The 12,528-nt window shown below is 53.2% G+C and overlaps 1 protein-coding gene across 1 annotated transcript in view; it reads left to right on the top strand.

The window, feature by feature from the left end:
* STK10 (serine/threonine kinase 10) overlaps positions 1-12,528 on the top strand; it is a 47,869-nt gene that overhangs the window by 15,390 nt on the left and 19,951 nt on the right. The window lies entirely within an intron of this gene.

A 12,528-nucleotide genomic window follows, 5' to 3' on the forward strand; every position in this document is an offset into this window, starting at 1 on the left:
TTTCTATAAACCGTGGTTGCTATAGCAAACGGGCTTTTGAGTAAACAGATGTTTCCTGGAGATCAAAGCAAAAATCACTGTACCGTGCAGGTAACCCTGCCTTGCCAGAGCATTTTGGGGATGGTTAATTTAATCAGCTTAAAGTTTCTTCTCACTGGCCCGCTGTGTGGGTATGTAACTCGTAGAGCTTGCAGAGGGACGCCAGCCTTGTAACTGCTCTTTGTACTTCCCTTAAAAAAGCATTTTGCATTTTCTGTGGGCAGGCCCTGACCTGTTTAGCCAGGGACTTTTTGGATTGCAACCCCTTTGATATGGATGTTGACAGGAGATTTGGGCATTCTTGAAAATCCTGTATCATGAAGAAATGTTCATTATCCCATGCACTAGACTGCTGGGCTATGTAAAGCATCTGCAGCTTTTAATTCTCTTAAGCTGGAAATACCTTTTGTTCAAAACAAACAAAAAAGAAAGCTGATAACAGTATCAGATTCCTTAGGGTTTTCCTGAGCGGTGGGAGGTTATTGCAGCTTGCAGAGATGTCTCTCAGGGTGCGCAGCCTGAGCTGTGGCTGGATGCTCTCAGGGGACCCCTTCGCATGGATGCTGCACCAGACCGGGGCTCTCCAGGCTTCTCAGTCATCTGTCCTCAAGAAATCCGAGGGCTATTCGTGTGCCTTTAAAATTTCACTTGGCAGGAGACTCGCAATCTAAACTGGCCTTTCCTGCTTGGCCTCGTGCTCCTGAAGCTTCGTACCAAACATCCCCTCGAAGTGCTGGAACAGTTGTTTGCAGCTCACGAGTGCCCAACTGTGCGTAGTGCCTAAGCATAGTGGAAATGATCTGATCCCAAACATGCAAACTTTGTTAAACAGCTGGCCAACCTCCTACAGGAGCAAGCCTTTCCTTTCTCTTCCTCCTTTTCCCCAACTGCAGAAACTTAAATCCATGCCAGATTTGGCTGCACCACGAGAGCGCCTGGTACTGTGCTGCCAGCACGGCCATGCTCTGGTACCCATGAGCTGCTGCAGGATAAGCCCCGCTGGGCAAACCAGTGTGGGGGTGGTGTTTGCTGGACCAGTTTTTAAATTCCTTCCCATCCCAAATTTGGGTAGAACAACAAAACAACCTCAGTAACTTCTGCAGGATGGTCAGGCGATGAGCAGATGTGGGCACACATCATCAGGACAGGGCATCGCGGTGCCCCAGAAGGCTGGGAGTGCAGCATCACTGTGTCCTCTCCCTGTCCTTAGAGTCAGCTGGGGCTGAAAACTGGAAAAAGCGATGTAGCCCAGTGTTTTTTTCTGACACTTCCCTTGGTTTCCACAGTCAAGCAATTTGCTGTTCGGAGTAGCATAATTGACCTGAGTGAATAATCACTTCTGCTCTGACCTTGGTACCGTGTCTTCGCCAGCTGGGATGCTGTGGAGTGGGTGTCTGGGTGGCATCCTCCCTCCCCTCCCTGCTGCCTGCTGTTGGCCTGCGAAGCCGTAAAGCTTCTCTCTGCCTCGCCCTTATGCAGGTTGTTCACTGCCTCTCCCAGCGACGTGGAGATCTAAGCCTCCTGCCCTTCTCTCTGCTGTAAAGCTGGGCAGACAGTTGCATGGGACCAACGTATCTGCTCTGTCTTGTGAACGTGAGTTTTAGCATTCAGACTCCTGGCAAGTCACTGGAAATCTATTATGGGTAAAACTGGGGCTTTCCCTTAAAGCAGGGATGGAAATGGGGTGATTTTGATCAACCACCAAAAACAACTTATGCAGCAGGCAAATTACCGTGTCCCAGCCAAGTTCAAGAGTGCTTCTACAGGTAGCAACATGACAACGCAAGCTAGAATAGAAGCCTTTGTCTGCCATCCTTTATATATGTTAACGTTGCAAGAAAAGGTTATTGAAGCAATAAGAATGCCTTGTGATTACACACTCTTGTCATCTATACACTGTGGAATGCTTTTATAAAAGAAACCTGGTGTCATTATCCCGGTTATTAGAAGGGGGAGCTAAGGCACAGACAAGAATTTGCCTAAAGTTTACTCAGGAGGTAAATGGTACTTGGGAATAAGGCTTGTGTGCTGAATCCCAGTCCAAGGTTATAACCATAAGGCTGTAGTTTTATAAAAAGAAAGCAGACAAGAAGCCTATAGGCAAATCAGTTTTCAAAGCACTTTAAAACTTTGTTTAGAAATGAATCGCAATAAGCTGTGTTCCCACTTGGCTGGCTTACCAAGGGAAATGCTAAGGAACAGTGTTTGCATTTAAATAAATATTTATGAACTACTTATGTATAGGAGACAGTGCCTTGAAACCTAGCTTCAGCTTATGCCCTGAAACAAGCAATAGATTGCAGTTTTAGATGTCTCTATTTTATTTCAGATATAGCCTGAAAGTTGTCATTTGGGAGGAAGGGGGTGGCCTTTTGCAGACCTTATGGCTTGGGGTGGTTTCCATTGACTTCAAAGCCCTCTCTGAAACAGTTAAATAGCAATACTCTTGTCGTGTGTCGTGGATACGCGCACCTTGTGTTGTGAATTTGGGGATGATCCGAACAAATAATTGCGTCTAGGGAGATGCCAGGCAGGAGTGGAAAACTTGCAAAGTCCTTTGCCACCCCTTCAATGAGTTGTCCTCATGGCCAGGCGAGGCTTTGAGGTCGCACTGGGACTGCTGGCTGTTAATAGGACATCAGGACACTTGTCCTGGGTCGAACTTGAGCTCTCACGGTGAGCTCTGCCCTTCTGAAATGCGTCATCTATTTCAGACTGTGCCACAATCTTGGGGCGCTTGAGGTTGGTGAATCTTCCCACTGGAGAAGCAACTTGTTCCTTTTTGTTTATATTTGAAAGGATTTTCTGCATTTTGGTGCCCATCCAGTAACAAATGCTCTTGGTGAACTGAGTGGCCTCTAAATGCTGATGGACTGAGTGAGAGAAGGGGGATCCCAGTCACAGCCCTCAAAGCAGCAAAGGCTTTGCCCTGTGCCTGGGCAGAGAGCCATTCCCGGAGTGTTTTTCTGGTTTCTATAGCAAACGAGAGCGCTGGCTGTCCTCCTGCCGTCCCTGCTCCGCAGAGCGCGACGCTGGGAGCCCAGAGTGCTTGGAGCAGAGCTGGTCCTGGTCTGGTCCCTGATCGGAAAGCTCATGAACCAACCTGTGCGTGTTGTAATTAACCCTTCGCCCCGTGTGATTCTAGCAAGGGGGAGTAAGCTTTTTGCAAAGCCAAAACTATTTGGTTAGCCTCAAAAGAGTTTTGATTTGTTCTGCCAAAATTCCAGCAGGAATGGGAATATTTCTGCCAACCTGTGGGGAGGGTAGCTCAAGGAAATATTTTGTCATCTCAGAATGATTTAGATGTAAAAAACTCATCCCCAGTCTCCCTGTGATCAGCAGGGAGCTCTGCGTTTCAAGAGGAGAATGCAATGCTGCCTGACTTTGTTCTCACTACAGCTTTCCTGCTCTGAAACTCCCTAAGCCCCGAGTTTCCTCACACGCGGCCCTGCATCTTCCTTCCCTCTCTGGTTACAGGGACAGACTTTTACATTTTTTTTTTTAATTTCAAATATTTTTCTCTGTAGGTTATTTCGTTCAGAAAAGAGGGGAGAAAAGGTTTATTATATTTAAAGTCTCTGAATAGTGTCCTTGTCTGTAAGGGAAAATTGGCAAGCTTGGAGCGCTCTCTTACAGAGAGCTAATTATTTCGCTTCCACCTACAGCATACTTGCCATGTCAGAGAAGCTGTTGACATTTGTGCTCTGCTGTGGCAGCAAAGAGGCTTCTAGTGGCTTCTGCATTGTTTTATGGGCTCGGCAGCGTGTGCGGAGGGCCGGTGGCAGCCGGAGCGGAGCGCGGAGCTGCTGGCCTTTGCAGCTGCTGGTGGTTCTTCGGGTGTTGGTCCCCTCTTGTGTTGGTGGCACGCTGGCCTCGTGGGGCTCTGGAAATGAGGGTGGGAAGGACGGTGTGTGTCCTTGGTACGTAGCGGGCTGCTGTAGTGGCTTCAGCCTCCAGCAAACAGGTGGAGCAGCTCAGCTTTGCTTTTTATCAGCCCATCGGGCTTATGAGCAATGCTGGCATAGCTTTCTTCCAGCTCTTTGGCACGTGTTGGGTGAAAAGCTTTGGGCGGGAGGATGCCAGGAAAAGTGCCAGGTTAAGTGGGCATAGGAATGTTATCCACCTCCTCCCTCTGCTCCGTAATGTAAACTTAATCCTTGGACTTCAGTCGGAGCAGGGCAGGCTAGCCGAGATAACAGGGAGACTCGACGTGCTTGCAAACAAAACTTCACCTGTCAGCACAGCTCTTGATTTTTAAAGGACAGAGTAGATCGGATCAAATGGTATTTAAAAACTAAGGTGATGCTCCCTAAAACCAGCCCCTGTGGTCCTGCGTGCCCCTGTGCTATGAGGGGAAGAGGGGAGCTGCTCCTGGGAGGGCTGGTCTGGTGTCACTCGGCTCGGCTCCTCCTGCAGCTGGCAGGACGGCATGGCTTCGCCGTTAACCACCAGAACTTGGGTTCAGATGTCAAACAGGCGGAGTAAAGGACGTGCCCCTTGACTGTAACTAAATGCAGTTTCTGTGCCTAAATATATCACTGCCTTCTTTCCACCAGCAAGGAACGGCTCTGTCCTCTGAGGTTTGTGTCACTCGGAAGCTGAAGCCCCTTTCTCACTCCTGGGCGGTAGAAATGTGCCCAGAGTTTTTGCTGCAGCCATGAGGATGGGCTCAGCCCATCAGCCTGGGGGTGTGATGGGCCTGGAGGGACAGGGGACGGAAGTGCAGAGGGTGGCTCTCCACCCCACGCCCTAGTGTTTGGAGGAGATGGGTATGGGTGGAAGCCCCAGCAGATAAGTAAGGCTGGATACATTCATGGGGAAAGCACCTGGCCTCCCTGTGTGTCCAGGCCACAGCTGGGCTGTGGAGGTAGTGCTGGTGTCTCAGGGTATGTGCGGAGGTTCCCGTCCGTGTCCTGCGTGGCTGTTCCGTGTGTGGGACAGGGCTTTGTGTGCCTCTGGCACAGAGTGGTCTCAAGATAGAGCTTGACTTCCAGATTTATCATTTATCTGAGTGGCCTTTGGGCAAACGGCCATCTATGTTCTTTGTGCTCCACTTCGTATTCAGTGCAGTCAGCTTTCGGGACTGGGGGCATCCCCTCTGCAGGTTTTTGTGCAGATCTTGCTCCCCCCTCAGATACTCCTGATCTTGTCTGAGTCCTCTCAGGGCTACAGCAAAGCACAGAGTTTGCAAACAGAACTAACTGTTGCCTCTGTCCTTTATTTCCCATGGCATGTGCATTATGGGGCTGAGCAATAGCATGAGACGGCCACCAGCAAGCTGCCTGGGATGTTGATACCGAGGAACTGGATGTTCTGAGCTGGCGTTCAGCCGCTGATGAATGATTGTCACTGGCAACGGTGCAGGAAACTTTCTGCTCTCCTAGAACCAGGACTGAGGGCTGCAGGAAGATGCTTTCCTGGACTTGCTCAGTCTCCTCTGCCTCTGAGCCGAGACCAAAAGCCCTCGAGAGTGTCTGGGCTCTCGGCTTCCACTGCCGCAGGGCTCGGGAAGGAGCCCATCCCTCCCACGGCGCGTGATCCACATGCCGGGAAGAGACACCTGCCTTGCTGTGACTCCTCCGTGCCCCGTTGCAGGTGTGGAGGTCTAGACCATTTCCTGTCGCCCCTCCTGCCTTCCCCTCGATGCCTGCGATGCCAGGGGAGCCATCTTGTGCTACTGGTGCTGGGGTGGGCTGTGTGAGGGGCCTCCCGGCCCTGCCCTGGGCTCAGTGTGCTGAAGGGACACTGACCCCCACCAAAGCCAGGAAATGTTTTGGGTGGGTTGAGGGTGTGCACAGGGGTGCTGTTCCCAAGGTGGGCTCCTCCTGTGCTGCCAGGGTGGGATGTGAGGTCTTGTGTGCCGTCGGTGCCCTGGGACCCCCGCCTGTGTGTTTATTCTGCACGGCAGAGTTGGGAGAGGAAGGCAGCACAGGCTGCCATGCCCTTGCTGACAGTGGAAGGGCAGCACCAGATTTTGTAGCCGAAACCTTTGCCCTCTGTGGGGTGAACCGACCTGCGGCATGGCCCCTGCCCGTGCCTTGTTGGAGGGGCGGCAATGGGGGCTGGCGGGGAGAGGGGAAGGGCTCTGCAGCCGCAGAGGCAGCGGCTGTTACTCAATGCAGCTGTCTGTCGCAAGCCAGGCAGCAGTACGTGCCTTGCGGTTTTCACCCGAGGTGATGCTGCCTCGAGTGCCGCCTTCTCGCCTCGCAGCCACCGGTTTCGCTGGGGTGGGAGGAGGATCCAGACTTCCCCCGTTGGGCAATCCCCTTACAGAAAAGCAGGGCCTGCTCTCTTGCTGTAGTCTAAAAAGCAGCTTTGTAAAAGGCAGAGTAAGGGAGTTTCCTTTCCCCCTTCCCTCCAGCTCCCGTGCACTGGGGTTTGCCGTGGGGCTGAGCAGACCGGTGTGTCCCATGTAGGATGGCTTTGGGAGTGGTGTCCATCGCCTGGACGGGCTGGGAGGAAGGGTGGGCTTCAGCTTGCAGCATTGCTGACTCAGCAGATCCGCCCAGCAGGCAGGGTGGTGGCCGGGGCCATGCCGACACAGTGTCCCGAGGGGTTTCAGGGTTTTGTAGGTGGGAGTCCCTGTTACCTGTTCTGCACCACCCTCCCCACCCACCCTCCCACCCTTCGTGTCGGGCAGCTCATCTCTCTGCAGCACCAGGACAGCCCGGAGGCAGCTGGGCCCCCAGCTCGCTCAGGCTCTTCCTTTTCTTTCTTCTCTTCCTCCTTTCCCTTTGTTGCATTTTTGCTGAATGTGAAGGATTTCTGTCCCCCACCCTGCCACGCTGCCTCTGAATCACAGGAGCAGTTGCTGTTTGCTGTATTTCTTCCGCTTTTCCTGTAAGCGGGTGGGCGATGCCAGGAAAGCCCTGCTCTCCCTGCTGCGGTACCCATGTGGGCACATCTGGCCTCAGCTCCTTCCTCCTGCCTCTCCATCCCTGTGCATGGAGGACAGCCCAGGGACCCACCACCCTCCTCCCGTGGCACTGTCCCTGTGCCGCAGCTCTGCATGCGGAAGGATGGAAACCTCTGATGGCGAGCATGGCTGAGGGCAGTTGTGGCACATCCCGCTCCTTCTCTATATCCCACAGAGAAAACAGAGATGGAAATGATCTCTGCTAACAGCAGCATCTCCCGTGCAGGCTTTGTGCCGATTCAGCATCTTGGCAAGGGAGGTGGAACGAGTGGCGATGATTGGCAAGGAGGCAACCTGGAGAGCATTCCTGTTCACCAGCATGGTCTATAAATGGAGCACAATTTACTTTACCATGTTTACTTTTCTTATCTGCCCGATCTGTCCGTGCCAATGCAAGGCAGGAGAGGTGGTGGCTGTGCCGGAGGGTGCTTTCTGCTGTGGGTGATGAGGAGGCCTGTAAGTCGCCCCAAGAACGTGGCAGAGCCACGAGGCTGTGTGTGGGCGATGGAGGGTGGTGCGGCAGCAGGATGCTGTGGGTTACCTTCTCCCCGGTGGCAGGCAGCTGCTTAAAGAAACAAAATGAAATCCGCTGCTGCAGATTAGGAGAGGAAATTACTGAAGTACTTCGTTTTGAAGCAGTTTCTGAGCTAGACAGGGTGGATCTGGGGGCAGACAGATCCTGGGGACACAGGCAACCGGCCGTGCCCGCTGGCACTGATGTTCAGGGCTCGGTAGGGAGGGGGGTGGCTGGGTGGTTACAGCACTTAGCGTGGTGTGCACCCATACAGTAGTGGTCCCAGTGCTCTGGAGCACCACTGGGACTCCAAAGCACTTGGGCTGTTGAATACGCAACTGCAAAAGCAGCGAAGTCACAGGAAAAGCCTGCGGGCGCCCGCCACTTCCAGTGACTTGGGAGCGACTGGGCTGCCAGCAAAGGGCTCCTCCATCCTAAAGGGACCCGGTGGCCTCTCTGCGCAGGCTGCTGTGCTCGTGGGAAATGCCTGGCTGCCTACGGCCACCACCACCAAGATCAGCTGCCCCCAGCTTTCCCAGCTGATGGCTTTTTTTTCCCCCCTTCCCTTTCTGACTGGAAGAGGCATTTCGCCAGCGCTGCTGCAGAGGGAACGGTTCATGGGCCTCTGCCCTCTGACGTGCCAGTCGGATGAGTAATGCTGGGCCGCGAGTGTGTCCTCCCCTCTTAATTGGGCTTCAATTGCAAATCTCAGTTCAGGGACATGGGCTGTTCCACCCTTGGCGACAGTGCAGTGTTTGGTAAAAGTACCTTTCAAGATAAGCTTCTCTTACTTTTTTTTTTTTTTTTTTTTTTTTTTTTTTTTTTCCCCAATGTTGTAGAAAGTTCTAGGAGTTCAGACACACCCAAGAGGCAGACCCAGTCCTGCCCAGGGCAGGAGGAGCGAGCAGGCTCTCAGTCCTACCTGGGAGGGCTTCGATACCTGGGCGGGAGATGCTGCTCCTGGTCTGTGAGACCCAGAAATGGCACTGGGCTGTAATCCATCCTAGGCTTGTTTTCTGGGTTGATGTCCCTCTGGCCCTGGCCTGGTGTATGGTGCTGGAGGGATTCTCCTAGCACGGTGTCTGATCTGCTGGCTTGAGCTGCACAGTCATACAGTGTTTTTTCATACCGTGTGGTGCCCCCATCGCTCAGGTACAACTTGAAGACCTGTGTCTTTAAGAGCACTTAATTAGAGGCATAATGGTTTCATACATATGTACGTGTATTTATTCTCCTGGGCAACCCCAGGCTCGCTGGATCCTGCTTCCTCTCCTCCCAGGCAGTCACTTATAACTCGAGCAGCCGAAAAAAGGGCCCCAGCCCCCTCTAAGTGCCCCACTCTGGCCACAACATTTCCCAGACCTGCTGTGCCTGAACGCAGGATCAGAATGAGCCACCAGAAAAATCAAGGTCGCCAGCAAAGCCCTTTAACTTGTGTTGGACTTTTGCTTCCAAATTTAAGTTTAAATTTAATTTTGCCCATGCGAAAGGTTCTTGAAAGGGAAAGATTATGTATCTTCTGCATGCAGATGTCTTCACTCATACTGTTTCACTAAAGGGATAGAAGAAAAGGGCCCTTTTTTTTTTTAAATAGCAGTGTTCAAACTGTGGTATGAAGGTTTGAGAGGTAGTGAGAGCGGCGTCCTTTCTCTGGCTGTAGAGCTGCTGCCCAGCTCTGTTCCTGTGCATGCAGCTCGTGTGTCCCAGTTGAGCTGCGAGCGAGCCCGGCACGGTGTCGGAGCTGAGACCGCGGGGCTCTGGCTGTGCTGGAAGGCAGCCGTCAGTCGGTCGTGTTGCTCAGATAGCTAACGGCAAATTTTGCGTGTGCCCGCGAGGTGTAGTTGCAGCTGCCCGCGGACTGAAAACTAAAATGCCGATAGTGCATAATCCCTGGGATTTACAACGGCTTTGAGGTGGTGGCAGGAGGCAGAGCTCCTGTTGCTGCTGCCTGTCCCCTGCAGCAGCCCAGCGCAGCAGAGGGGCTGGGCAGCCTTTGGCGAGGAAATCCCTGGATTTCTTGTGTGGAGGAAATCGTTACAAACAGGATGCTTGCACCAGCTCGGTTCCAGGCTGCTCGCTGCAGACCCCCCTCACCTGGACCCCGGGCAGGAAGAGCTGTGGGTGCTTCCCCCCCAGCTCTAATTAGCGCAAAAGAGCCACTTTCAGGATGTCAGCACTGGGGAAGAGACCTCCACGGGTCTCATGTCCCTGGCTCACAAGAGCACAGGAACTTTTTTGGGACCAAGTGTGTGAAACCTCTTGTTTGCAGTGCTGCTGTGGCTCCGCAGCCAGCCCCGTGCTGGGTCCCAGGTCTTGCATGGAGATTGCTGGAGGTGACCCAGTGCAGCGGTGCCGTGTGGGACGTGAAGTGCGGCATTGAGGTTGGCACTGTCACTAGAGTGGTTACGGCTCCAGCTGTGGCTTGGGGACACCTCAGTAGAGGTATCAAAGCACGTGGAAACAGTCCAAAGCAAAGAGTTAAACTCTTTGCAGTCCTTCGGTAAACCACCGGCCTCCTGGCTGCACAGATGCACAGGCTCTTGTCAACAGTTCTCTTCTAGGATCCTCCCAACTTGTTCCTTGTCGTGGCCGGAGCAGCAGGCTGCCCATCCCAGGGTGTCAGCGACCACCCGCCTGTCCCGCTCCCGCTGCGGGTTTGGGGGTGCCTGCGCAGCCTCCACTCTCCGTGAGCCTCCTGCATCCCCCAGCTCGCACAGACACGGCCGTGTGCTGCTGCCACTGGGCCTGTCCTCCTGCCTGCTTCAATGGTAAAGTGTTTTTCAGGCTGGCCCTTCTCCTGGAAGGACGTGTGCGTGGTGTGAGAGCTATGGGATTGCCGGTCGCATTTGTTTAAATCGAATTTTCTAGGGAGAAATGAGCCCATTAGGTTTTTGGATGTTTGCACAATTGGACCACACCCATAACTATTCTTTGGCATCTCTGCCCTTGTTGAAAATGTGTATTTTTAAGTTTTCCATATTTCCTATATTCCCAGTGCCTCGCTTGCTGCCTGCTGTGCCTGTATAAACATACATGGGCATGCTGGTTCAGAAGGGACCATTTTCCCTGATTTTCTCATTGCCAGACTTCTGAACCCAAATGAAACTTTGTGAGATTAAATGCGTCCCACAGGGATCCAGAGTAGGATGCAATACTTGGACTTCCCTGGGACTGGATCTGCTCTGTCCTTCTGCAGCCGTTGCAAACCCTGTGCCGTGGGCTCGGGTAATGCAGCCGGTAGTCGCTCGCTCTTGGCTGGTCGGGGCTGGCAGCAGGTGGGATGGTCTGGCAGAGGGCAGGTCCCATGAGTGGGATTGTGGCACCATTGTGTGGAGGTGCCGTCACCAGGCTGGCTGTGCCAGCAGAGCCCCGTGCGTCCCCTCCATCTCACAGGGAAAGCCCTTGCCCTCCCATTTGGCAGGTTGGTGTTGGCATGGGGCTTGTTTGGGGCTTGCTTCTGGCGTTTTGGCTGTGGAGCTGGGGAAGGGCTGGTGTCCACTAGTGGTGGTAGTCTGCTTTGATGAATGTGATGAGGAATGCTGTAAAAATAATTGGTTGAAATGAGCCTCCTAGAGCTGCGTTTGGGTCACGATGGGGCACAGGGGTCCAGCCGGGGATCTCAGTGCCTGGGGAGATCGGGGCAGGAGGCAATTCTTGCCTCTCCATTTGCTGGTGAAGCTGCTGATGCTCTGGTTCAAGGTATAAATTTGAGCAAGAGAAAATGTGTTGACATGGCCCATCTCTGCGAGGGTTTTGCGGGCCCCCTGCCTTCCTCCCGGTTGGGCTCCGACTCAGCTCCGAGCCAACACAGATTTATTCTCCTGGTCTGCAAATGGTTTGAGTGTCTTCCCAATTGCTCCTCTCGATGTGCCTGTTCTCCAGCCTCCTTCAAATGCTTCCCCTGCCCTGGCCTCTGGTTATTCTTCTCCGCTTCCTCTGACGGTGCCTGTGTCACACTGCCCGACCTGCCTGGGTTTCTTTTCTCAGCGTTGTCTCCCTTCCAACTCATGGACCTGGGCCAGTTTTCGCAGAGCAATTCAAGGCTTGCTGGGTCCCAGCACCTGATCCTGCTCCCTGTTCTCCTCCAAAACAAAGCAGTTGTGCCTTCCACCGCAGTCCAGGTCAATAACAGCATTTCCTTTGTCCGCGTGTAGGAACTGCAGGACAAAGGGTGGGATGTGGCTCGCCTGGAGCTGCTGGATTAGAGCATGGGGAAGAAGGAGCTTGAACCTTCTCCATTCAGGTCCTGGTCCAGTGCTTAGAGCAGCATGTAATAGCATGACCTCCACTTGAAGGGCTGAGAGAGCCGTGCTGGTAAACACTGCGACAGTCGTTGTCCTCAGAATAAACTCTGGCATTTCACCTCTCCGGTATGTTGCCCTGCATCGCCTCGACAAGAAGAGCAGCTTGTCAGGGAGGTGAAGCATCTCTTGTCCCTCCGTAACCCTCAAGTAACCCCAGACTGCTTGAAATTTTAATCTGTTTATCTGAGCAGCATCGTCTGCCCTGAAGGTGAGCGGGTAGCTGGGGCTGGCACCAAGCACCCCCCCCCCCCCGACCCCGGGAAAGGTCCCAGCTGAGTTTTTGCAGAGATGAGGGAGAAGAGGACCTACATATCCCAGGTGCTGGGGAAGGGCCCACCCAGTGGGTGCTGCCCACCCTGTGAGTGGGCAGAGCGGGCCAGGCAGGCAGGCTTGGGGGACTGGCAGGGCTCTGTGCACATCCCTGGGAGAGAAACAACAACAATCTGGTGAATGTACTCGACCTCTTTATTGACGTATTTTCCCCTCAAATTGCTCAAAATCAAGAGAGCAATGAACTACTGAGCAATGGAGGAGGGGAAAAATAAGTGGAAAAAAAAAATAATTAAAGATCCAACAACCCTCCCCATCCCTCATTTGCCAAAGAAAATCCTGCCTGATTTCTCAGCCACGTCAGCTCCCAGCTATGACAGCTATCTCATCCTGTTGGCAGGGCCGCGTCTCTGGAGCAGCCCTTGCTCCAAAATGCAATGGAAAGAGATGTAAACAGAGGGGAAGCCGGAGCTGAAGCTGGCTGC

This window comes from Chlamydotis macqueenii, chromosome 14 (genome assembly GCF_036417535.1).
Source record: "Chlamydotis macqueenii isolate bChlMac1 chromosome 14, bChlMac1.mat, whole genome shotgun sequence".
Lineage (NCBI taxonomy): Eukaryota > Metazoa > Chordata > Aves > Otidiformes > Otididae > Chlamydotis > Chlamydotis macqueenii.